Source organism: Pseudophryne corroboree, chromosome 4, assembly GCF_028390025.1.
Source record: "Pseudophryne corroboree isolate aPseCor3 chromosome 4, aPseCor3.hap2, whole genome shotgun sequence".
Taxonomy (NCBI): Eukaryota; Metazoa; Chordata; class Amphibia; order Anura; family Myobatrachidae; genus Pseudophryne; species Pseudophryne corroboree.
Window position 1 is genome coordinate 315,750,212 of NC_086447.1, and position 11,486 is coordinate 315,761,697.

At 42.0% G+C, this 11,486-nt stretch overlaps 1 long non-coding RNA gene across 1 annotated transcript; it reads left to right on the plus strand.

Moving 5' to 3' along the window:
* The first annotated feature begins 7,454 nt into the window (after positions 1 to 7,454).
* LOC134911375 (uncharacterized) lies at positions 7,455 to 11,150 on the plus strand. Its single transcript, XR_010176521.1, has 3 exons — positions 7,455 to 7,501; positions 7,943 to 8,020; positions 10,800 to 11,150. It is a non-coding gene; the product is annotated as an uncharacterized LOC134911375 (long non-coding RNA).
* Positions 11,151 to 11,486: the final 336 nt, after the last annotated feature.

An 11,486-nucleotide genomic window follows, 5' to 3' on the forward strand; every position in this document is an offset into this window, starting at 1 on the left:
TAAATGCATGCAAAAATATATGCAACCAACAATACAATTATTACTAATCTATTACTCGGTTATGGATCCTATATAATACTCTAAGTTCAGCTCAGATGATTCTGTACATATTGGGAGTTATTCAGAGATAAACAAAGATTGGTGCATACGCAGCCAGATCTGCGTTCATCTCTGCATATGCTGAGGGCCACCCTGCACAGGGCAAGGCTGCCCTGCATGTGGGAGGCCACTTCCTGATGCGTCCGCAATCTAATTGCAGATGCATCGGAGCAAAGGGTGACCCCTGTGCTGTCAGGCAGTTAGCTGCAATTTTTTTTATTGGAGTGGTTGCGTGTGATGCGGCTGCTGCGCATGTGCAGTTTGCCGCCACCTGCAAACTGCGCTGCGGGCCACTGATGCAACCGGGTCTGAATGACCCCCAGTATGTGCTGATGTTGAGGAAAGCTGATTTTCAACTTAGTGAGCAGAAAGATGAAGCTGCTGGTTATATTTTGTGTATTGTGGGTAAATGTAAAGATTTCCTTTTTCTTTTCAAGACTCAATTCTAACTCCTTAATGGGCTGTATATCCTCGAATTCCTATGTCTCACTGTCAATTAACCTTTTTTATATTTCTAGCTACATGCAAAGTTATTGAACTACACATGGGTTTCTTAAAAACGGTCATTCCTAGGGTAGAAGAAGCTACAGCTGGAGCCCTCCTCATCTATACCTTTAATAGGATTTACTGAGCCAGAGCAGTCGGATTTAATCTCTCCTGCTGTAATGACTTAATCCCCTGCTGTATTGCTCTCTCTGTATTGTATTGCAACTGAGAACAATAGATGAAAGGTTTATGCTAATAAACCTTGGTGCATCTAGGCGCAGCAGAGAAGCCTAGATGAGCCTGGCTCCATCTGTATGGTTGTTGTTGATGATCAGACAGGTCATTTCTTTAACTTTAAATTAAATAGGGAAAGGTAATGTGGTCCACCTCCAGGCATGGACTGCTGTCACTCAAAGGGATTTGCTGCAACTCACGGCCCTCATAGGATTTAGGGGCTGGTTTAGGGGGTAAAACTGCAGTGCTTCTCTCTGCCTCCTGGACCACCATCCCAAGCCACAGCTCACTGGGACTCACTGCCCTCACACACAAGCTGGGTCTCCATCACTGCAACTAAATCCTGCAGCCCTGCTCACTATAGCAGCCTCCTGAGCGGCACCTATTGACTTTCATCAGCTGCAGAGCACCCTGACAGAAGGCACCCTGCAGTGCAGCTACAACACTGCACAGTCAGTTAGCACTTCCTCGTTTCAACAGCTCCACTCTGCTCCTGTACAGAGCTGCCTCAGGAATGTTTAGGCACTCAGTAGACCTCTCAACCCTTTCATCCTTCTCTTCTCATGGCTAACCATTAACTTAGCATGCCAACAATCTTTCTTTGAACCTGGAAGTTAACTGACCTAATGCATGACGGCTCCCTACCATGTGACTCACTGAGCCTGCAGTGTCCCTACGCCAGAAGCAGCATGGGATATGTCTTTAACTCTCTCCCTGCTGCAAGTCACAAAGTGATCAACCTCCCTGCCTTTGTGTAAGGGGAAAAAGGGCACAAAAGTGCATAACACATCTGTGGCATATCTGATGGGGTGCCACAGCTGCACCTGGTAATAGCATAGAAATTTGTCTTGACAGTTTGCGGGATATTCAATTGGGCACAAAGTTTGCCTGCAAGAAAACCTTGCACCAACTTTTGGATTACCATAGGTGTAAACAATCCAGATACCCATGGTATCCAATTAAAAATGTACAAGGGTTTTTTTTTTTTAGCACTGCAAGAAAAAAAAAGTTGGATACTTGCCTGTCCAGTTGTCTCACACACATTCTTACACACATTCTTATACACACTAACACATACTTACACACTTCACTGCAGAAGAAGACCAGGATCCCAAAAGAATGGAGAAAGAAGACACCGTTTTGGAAGGTGCGCAATTGGACTAGTTAAGCTAAAAGCAGAAAGAGCAATAATGGAGCTAAAAACAGTGCATATTTATAGAATATCCGACTATAAAGCAAACATCAGCATCAGACAAAATTAGTCCAAAAATAATACTGCATAGGAGACCACAAATAGGTTGAACTCGATGGACAAATTGTCTTTTTTCAACCTTACTTACTATGTTACTATGGGGGTCATTCCGATCTGATCGCTCACTGCAGTTTATCGCAGCGCAGCGATCGGGTCGGAATTGCGCATGCGCTGGTGCCTCAGTGTGCCGGCGCATGCCGGATGGCCGAAGTCAGTCGTTCAGTAGCGATTGCCTCTGCCTGATTGACAGGCAGAGGCGTTCGCAGGGCGGGAGGGGGCTGGATGGTGGCGTTAAGCCGCTGTTTAGGGGGCGTGGTCCGGCCAACGCAGGCATGGCCGGATCATTGGGGGGGCGGGCCGCAGCGGCTGCGTGACGTCTCACGCAGCCGCTGCGGCCAGTGGCAGCGACGAACAACTCCCGGCCAGCCACTGGAGCTGCGGTGGCCGGGAGTTACTCCACAAATACAAAAGCATCGCCGCTGTGCGATGCATTTGTGCACCAATATATTTTTTTCAGGAACATTCAGACTTGCTCTGGGGTGCAAGAAAAATGATGTAGTGATTTCAGTTAAATAGGAAAAACCCTGCGTCTGCAGGAATAATGCTGTGCTGGGTTTTCCAAAATTGAGCACAGAATTGAATATGCCCGTTTAGGTAGTTAATTGTAATATAGAAAAGTCTACGCTCTGTAATGAACATAGGGGGGTCATTCCTAGTTGTTTGCTCGCTAGCTAGGTTTAGCAGCCGTGCAAACGCTATGCCGCGGCCCACTGGGGAGTGTATTTTAGCTTAGCAGAAGTGTGAATGCATGTGCAGCCGAGCCCTGCAAAAACATCTTGTGCAGTTTCTGAGTAGCTCTGAACCTACTCAGCGCTTGCGATCACTTCAGCCTATTCGTGTCTGGATTTGATGTCATACACCCACCCAGCGCACGCACAGCCACGCCTGCATTTTTTCAGACACGCCTGCTTTTTTACAAACACTCCCTGAAAACGGTCAGTTGACACCCAGTAACACCCCCTTCCTGTCAATCTTCTTGCGGCCACCAGTGCGAAGGAAAACTTCGCTACAACCTGAGCACAACCACAAAGAGCTTTGTACCCATACGTCACGCGTGTGCATTGCGGGGCATACGTATGCTTAGAAATGTCATTTTTTCACCTGATCGCTGGGCTGCGAAAATCGGCAGCGAGCGATCAACTCGGAATGACCCCCATAGTCTTTATTACTTCTGGAATCAGGTTACACTATAGTTTACAACCTATTCAAACTGTACATTGGGCTAAATAGCAGTAACTATTACAAAACTGTATTTTTTTTAAATCATAAAAACAGCTAAAATTACAGAATTTTGGCCTGTTTTTGTTCCTACAATATTATTAAACTATGTAACATTAATTTCTACTTATTTCCAGACAATCATTTTGTTTTCATCCAGTTTAGGCCAAAAGGTAGAACAAGGTAGCAGGATGACTAAGCTAAGGAAATATAGTGGTGGATGCTCAATTAGCTTAGTGATATCATCCAGGTGCTTGAAAGGGAGGGGTATTTCTAAGCTTGTTGTGAGAGGCAGAGAGGAGCTTGCATTAGGAGAAGATGCAGGTCCTGACATGCCAGATGGAGCATTATGGGGTTGCTCCAAGGTGGGTAGCTCTTAGCTTAGATATATTGTAGCAGGGAGCCATTATTATGTGGCTCCTGCTGGTTAAACATAGACCCAGATTGGGGTTGTGGAGGTGTGGGATGTGGTGCCCCTGAATTGGTAGAGCTGGATGGCTTTAGTGTGGCATACCCTTACATTAACACTTATTACATACTAATTTTTTTCACACTAGTTCTTATTTTAATTACATCTGATTTTTATCACTTTCTCTATAGCTAAACACTAATCTATTAACATTATAGTTTTTTCACTGGTATGCTGCCCTGGGCTGTCTGGCTTATGCTGATTTTTTTTGGGTGCCACGCCCTGCACTAGATATAGTGCTAGGGACCCCCAATATATATACAGAGAGGCCTTGACGCGGCTTGGGGGCTTACACATACATCTGCGCAGATATATGTAACGGAGATCTCTGAATTCTAAGATATTGCATGGGATTTAAAGCAAGTTACTGCTATCATTCAGGGTGCTGGGGGAAACAAAATGTGTTTTTTTTCTGACTAAGCTAAGGAACAGCAGTGGCCAGCATAAACATGTGGCACTTAAACTTCCAACATGGCACATCTAGGAAAAAGAATGGCACTGCAGTGGCAGAGTGGCAGTTTAATAAACTTCAAAACAGAATATAGAAAGTGCGAGCAGACCATAATTAAAAATAATTTATTTTTTTATTATTTTTTATTTTCTCTAAGACATACAATTGGCATCTAAACCCTTCCAGGTGATTTCTACATCAGTAAAAAAACAATTGCTATTTTTCAAAAAGCATAGGAGACATAAAACAATTATTACATCCACATCAGCACATACCGAAATTTCTCTCAATAATCTTATTACACAAAATGCTTTAGCTGTGCTCAACTAAGATACTTTATATCCACATGCAGATAGATGCCAGTTGTTAATAGTTAGCAAACAGTTTGCATAAAGTTTCCTGTATTGGATATTCATTGCAATGTTAGTGTTTAGAGATTCTGTATCCAGATAGGAAGTGTTAGATGTTTGCAAAACACTATAACACGTTTTCTCTGCCAGGCATTAAGATGTTAATAGTCATGCAGAACAGTTTTTTTGTAGAACTTTTCATGCAAAGCAACTGATATTACACATGGCCATGTTAATCAATTTTTAGCAAGCAGGTATTACCACATCCTCCTTCTGTGGTATAAGCAGTTCTTTAGCTCCTGGCTCTGGTGCTCCAAACCTTTCAACAAGCCATATCCGGACGTATAAATTGGTTCCCAGTTGTGAGGCAGGTTGTTTGCATGTATTCCACCAGCTTTAAGGATAGCTTTAAAGACGCGTTTCACCGCCTACATATATCGGCGGCTTCCTCAGTCAGTTTAATGTGTCCCTGGCTTTGCTCTTTTTATTTTGAGTGGCTCGTGGTGCATGCATGCGCACACCCTGTGCTGTCCAAGCCTCGCTCTCATTCCGCTTTGTGCGGCGGCCATCTTTGGTTTTTCCAGGCCTCTGTGCTCCACAGTAATTAGAACTGGTACACATGAACGCATAACTCCTCCATTTCCCACACCTCCTCCTTATGCGGTTACATGGCGGCCATCTTTAGTGTTCCCTGGCCAGTATGAATTCTGTATTAAATATAGATGTATATCAATGGATCATCGGAGGCTGCGATCCTTATGTTGATACAGTTCATTAGTGGATATTATTAACACATAAAATTATATATATTGACACTGCCATTTAAATTCACCAACAGTGTCGCACAGTACATGAGTAGGAAATAAAATATATTACTGAGGTGCCACCTTCACCCACAGCATCACACAATACATGTGTGTATCAGAAATAGTAATCGAACACTGTGGTTGACTTTCTCCAACAGTGTTGCACAATACGTGTATGAATACAAAATAATAATATAGTACTGCGGTCTGACTGACAGTGTTACAGTACTTGTAAAAATAAAATAAAAATTGTATAGTAGACTGGGGTACAGCACAAAAAAAAAAGTTATCATTCGATTTTTGGGCTTTTTGATCTTAGCTTTTATTATTTTAATTTTACACTGGGGCGGAGCCCCTGGATGGAAGCAAAGATCACCCCTTTCAGATACAGCAGACAGAGCACCTTGCCTGGACTGATACAGTAGACAGAGCACCTCTTTCAGATACAGTAGACAGAGCACCTCTTTCAGATACAGCAGACAGTGTACCCCTGGACTAATACAGTAGAGTACCCCTTTCAGATACAGCAGACACAGCATCCCTGGACTGATACAGCAGTCAGAGTACCCACCCCACACCAGACAACACAGTACTGAGATGGACACGTCTGTCCAGTACACTCTCCACAGCCGGAGTGAAGATGGCGCCGATCACCGGGGACCTTTATAGAATCCAAAACCCGCGAGAATCCAGCAGCGGGATGTTGACTTCCGGGCTCGATTTGGCATCTGAGTGAGGTGGGAAGTCCCAGGCCGGACTCGGATCTGGACTTTGATTCCAAAATTCGGGTGGGTCCAGTTCTCGGAAAACTGGTCCCGCTCATCTCTAGTCTGAACTATGAAAAAAAAACATGAAATGAATTAAGAGGGTGACAACTAATCTGATATGAATGAGGAAATATGATCTGTACAGAGCTGTGAAATATGAAGGTGCTAAATAGACACACAAAAAAAAAACTTAGGAGCAGGTGCTTGAGCATATTAAGAAGCAGTGCAAGCCAGCATATTTTGTAAATGAGCCTTCCTGTCCAAGAGACATAATGTTCTCATTAGACAGTGTGAGGCAAACATAGCAGAAGTTATAGTAAAGGTGGTAAAATATAAAATGCTGATCACAGGATTTCAGTTTAGATTTGACAACAGATGGTGATTAAGTTTGATGCAAGCATACAAGGATAGAATTTAATTGCAAGAAACAGGCAGTGACAAAAATGAAGACATGCAGTAGTTATGTATGGTTCAAATATGGGTCAGCTTTGAGAGATGCAAAACAATGCATTCAAGTTTATATAATATACTGTAAGGGAGAGCTGCTAGAAAGTGGTTGATGAAAAGTTTTCAATGGAAGACTTTGGACCACCACTCAAAGTGGGGTATTCAATTGTTTGAAAAGTCAGTCATCTAATAAACAGGAAAAAAAGACACCTGACTTATCAAACAATTGAATTCCACCCAAATAGTCTTATCAGAGTTCTACTAACTATTAGGACCACTCTGTTCATTAAAGTTTTCTAGCCTTCTCCTAAAATATGTCTTCATTCATGACAATCAGAGGGCATCATGACAGTCTTTAATGCATGGAGCCCTTAGTGCTTCAATTTTGTTTGTTTGTGTGTTTTTACATACAGCAAAGTGCATTTAGAAATGTGTTTTAAGGTGAAAAATACAAAATCCATCCCCTTAACAGAATAGAACAAAACCAAGGAGGGAAATGTAATAGGAAGTGATATGTTGCCCATGTAAAACATACAACTTTCCGGATGTAATAGGCTATGAGTAGTAAACTCACACAGAACTCACAAAAAAAAAAAAAAAACAACAACCTCTGAAATAATAGAGTGATTCCAGGTGGCACGTTTAATATAAATCAGCATCTGATGCTTATTAACACAGGAGATGCCCATTAACACTAATCAAACCCCCAATATAAACCACATCTACCTCCATTTCACTTGCATGGGTGTAGAAATGGCAAATATTCTGAATTCCTATACACTGGTCATGTCTGGGATCCTCACTATTGAGGACCAGAGCAGAGGGGGCACAGGAGCATCACAAGATCTAGCAACCCTTTAGGGTACGTGCTTGCGAACTTATATATTGTGGATGGGCTTGGACTCCCTCTCAGATCAGGAGATGGTGCAGCTTCTTAGGCTGAACTGCACAAACCTCCTGAACTTTTATGAATGTGCAGGTGCGAGATGATTTAGAACCTTTGTCTGGCAGTAACTATGCAGTGTCACTATTGTCTGCCTGCACTTTTTTTTACATCAGTCTGTGAGCTATAGGGTGTTGGGGATTACAAAGGCCACTTTTTCAATGCATTTAACACAGGACCTGAAGATCGACTTCTATAGATTTGCAGGATTCCCAAATGTCTTATATACATTAGTTGTACCCACACTGGGCTCATAGCACCACACTTGATGGAGTAACTATATAAGGAGTGTGCAGTAAGTTTCCAGATGCACAAAAAGTATTTTACTTACAAACAAATTAAACATTACATTTTTTTCAGAGTATTCACAAGAGAAGTCTATGCAAAGTAGCATGCACTCAAACCACTTGGTGAAGCAGCTGGACCAGTCTGAAGCAGGTATGTATACTACATACTGGATGTAAGTCTCCACTGCAGCTTTCAATTACTCAAAAGGAATCCCATTCATCTTGTGCTTGATTGGTAAGAACACAAAGGAATTGCAGAGCGCCAGCTCTGGACTGTATGGCGGATGACCAATCTGAGTAGGGATTATTACCACTCTCTGAATGTACAGGTGGTCTGTGATGTTCACCTGCAAATTCTCAGTGTGGTTTCAGTTTATCCAGGATTTTGTCATGATGCCAGGGGCGTAGCCATAACTTTGTGGGCCCCATAGCGACATTTTGAAGGGGCCCCCATCCCAATGCTTCTAGAGAGACATTTCTCTGCAGCAGTTGTTAATTGTATGCCCTATAATAGTGCCTTAGTTCATTTTCTGAACCATAGTAGAGCCTTATTTAATGTTATGCCCCATAGTAGTGCCCTAGTTTCTTTTATGAATTAAGCTCCCCCAGTGTCACATTTCAGAGCTGCCAGTACACATTATGCCGCAAAGTACTGCCAATTCACATTATGATATATAGTGCTCCCCATTCATATTGTGCCTTATTACAGTGCCCTGGTTCATATTATATAACATTAAAATGCCCTTCAGTTCATATTATACCACACTACAATGAGCAGGTCCAGGGACATACCTAGATATATTGCAGGCCCCAAGGAAAAAGTTTGAAAGGACACCTATGTACCACCCAATGGCAAAAAATGTATATAACGCATGTAACTTTGACAGGGAAGGTGGGCCCCTCTCAGCTTTGGGCCCCATAGCAGCTGCACTGCCTGCACCTATGGTAGCTATGCCCTTGCATGATGCCTATATCCTACTACAGTCAATCCTATGGGAGAACTTTGAAGATGGTTACATGCTGGAGGACTGGCTAGTATGTATGTATTAATTGGTGTTCCGAATTACAATTTTTTTCTGCTGTAGAAGGTGTCTGAAAGCCTGTAACTGCAGGGACAGTATTTACAGTAAATTTACTTTCTGTTTAAATTTGCTGCAATGTTAATGTTTTGCCACCTAAATACCCTTCCTGTGATGTGTCTTTAAATAGCTTGCAAGTTTACCTGGAAATGTTTTATTAAGTGTAACCTTAAACATGGTTGGTGATTTATGCATTTAATGTAAAGGGTAGACATGCAGTTTGGTAATGTTATCCCCAACGATTTCAGGCTAAGGGTGCAGTGGCATAACTATAAATTAGACGCCCCCCTCCCCGCCCAAAAAGTTTCAGGCATTCCCCTGTGGTACCTGCTTATTTTCAGGTGTTCTACTCATTGTCAGGAGATTCCTTCCTCAGCCGCTGCCACGGGTCTGAGGTCCTGTCGCACCTGCCTCCTTTAAAAATGTCCTGCTTGTTGTGAGGGGATCCCCCCCCCCCTTCTGGCCACTGCTGCAGATCTGTCGCACCTGCCCCCAATATAAATGTCACACCCAAAATGACCACCACCTACTGAGGCGGTGGCCATTGTGGGAGGGACATTTTCAATAAAGGCAGGCACATTGAGACCACAGACAAGTATCTCTAGGTCCAGGCTGTGGAGTAGCAATAGCCCCCTCAGAACCCTAGTGCCCTCAAGTCACCCAGCACATCCAAGCCATCTCAGGGTCTGTGGGGGCTATTGCTACGCCTCTGTATGGGTGCCAATCATGGCTCATGACACATTTTCTAAAGCATTTTGCCAGGCTCGACATTAATACAACACTGCTCACATTGCCACAATGTTGTAGAGCACATCATTGGGCTTTTGAAGAGCAGGTTCTGTTTGGATAAATTGGGGAAAATCTTCTCTATGCCCCAAATAAAGTTGGTGACATCATTACTGTATGCTACACAAATTGCCCTTGGACAAGACAAGTCTGAAGTTAGAGACATAGGGGACATAGAGGCATACAGCGATGAGTCACCTGACCCATCACCATCTCAGGGTGTCGTGAGTGCACAAGGGGTAATGAGGTCCGTGAAAGGATCATACATTAGTGCTTCTGATGCAAGTTTGTCATATTATACTTTTAGAAATGGTGGTGTTTCACAGGTATAGTTGTAAGAAATATTTTTGTATTTGTTGTCATTACAGAGTGTACTTACACCTTCACATGTGATATGCTGGCATATTTTTTTATGTTTTAGAAAATGCATATCGCAAGTTTGTTTAAATTGTACACTTAAAATATTTTTTTTTTTTTTTATTAAAGAGTTTAGCGCTGCATTTTCCCAATGAACAATATTTAAAAAAACAACCCATGTTTTCATAAACACATTTTTTTTACAAATATATACATACATGTGTTAAGTAATTTAGAAAATAAAAGTCTATTTTTTAAGCCCCAAAAAATACTAAACTTACAATTGTAAAAATACAAAATGTAACATTCACAAAAAAAATCAGCTCTTATTTTTTCTTAGGGCTGGCTTGTATGTTTGCCGATACCTTGGCCTTTAGGCAGACCACCATGTGCACATACACTGGCAGTAGGGGGACAGTTAGAAGCTGAGGTTGGTGGGGTGGTGGTTTGGCTACTAGCAGTGGAAGTGGTAGGAATAGCTGATTATCTCTTAGGGTAATATGTTCTCTTTGCAGGCTGAGAAATACCTCTCTTCGAAACCTAATAGCATGGGTCATGTCTGACATACGGCGATTCTGATTAGCCACCATTCTTGTTCTGGTACCTTGTGCCACTCTATTAGTTTGTGTAATTTTATGTAATTGTGATGTAATGCTGCTTAGTTGTGTGGATTATACCTTCATGAATTTGACTTGTATCTTCCTGAAGGTATCCTGAGACTGTGACATATCTTCCACAGTTGGAATGGATAGGTTGTGGATGTGGGTTGTGGTTGCTACTAATCCTCTGTGTCCTCCTGTGCTGTGTCATCTGCATGTTCTGCTGTATCTACCTTCAAGAAGATGATGTGAGTTGGGCTGCCAATATCTTCAACCACAACTACTGATGCTGTTAGTGGATTTGCTTGCAAAGTTCCTGAAAAGGAGTTAACTTTTTTTGTTGTTGCTGTTTAGGTTACTTAAAAATTTTTACTTTGCAGAATTGCTGTTCTTAAAAATGTTGTGTCTTTAAAGTCTGAACTACATTATTACATGACAATATAAAGTAGTGTGCAAAAGTCTTTGTCCAAGTAAAATTATTGTTAATAAAAGACAATACAGTGAAATAATTCATATATTTATTTAAAATAATGTTTAATTTGGGCATTCAAGACACCAACTTTTCTAATGTTTTGTAAGTTGTGCCTTTCCAGGCCTCGATCAGACATTTCCACAAGATTTTAGTGGAGCCATTACATTAACTTTTCTAATTCATCTCAGAGTTTCTCAATGGGACTGATATCAGGTGACGGAAGAGGCCTCATCATGATTTGTAGAACTTTCTGCTTTTCTGTACAGTTCAAATAATTGATACACAGTTTAGATGTGTGCTTAGGGTTGTTATTGTATTGCATAA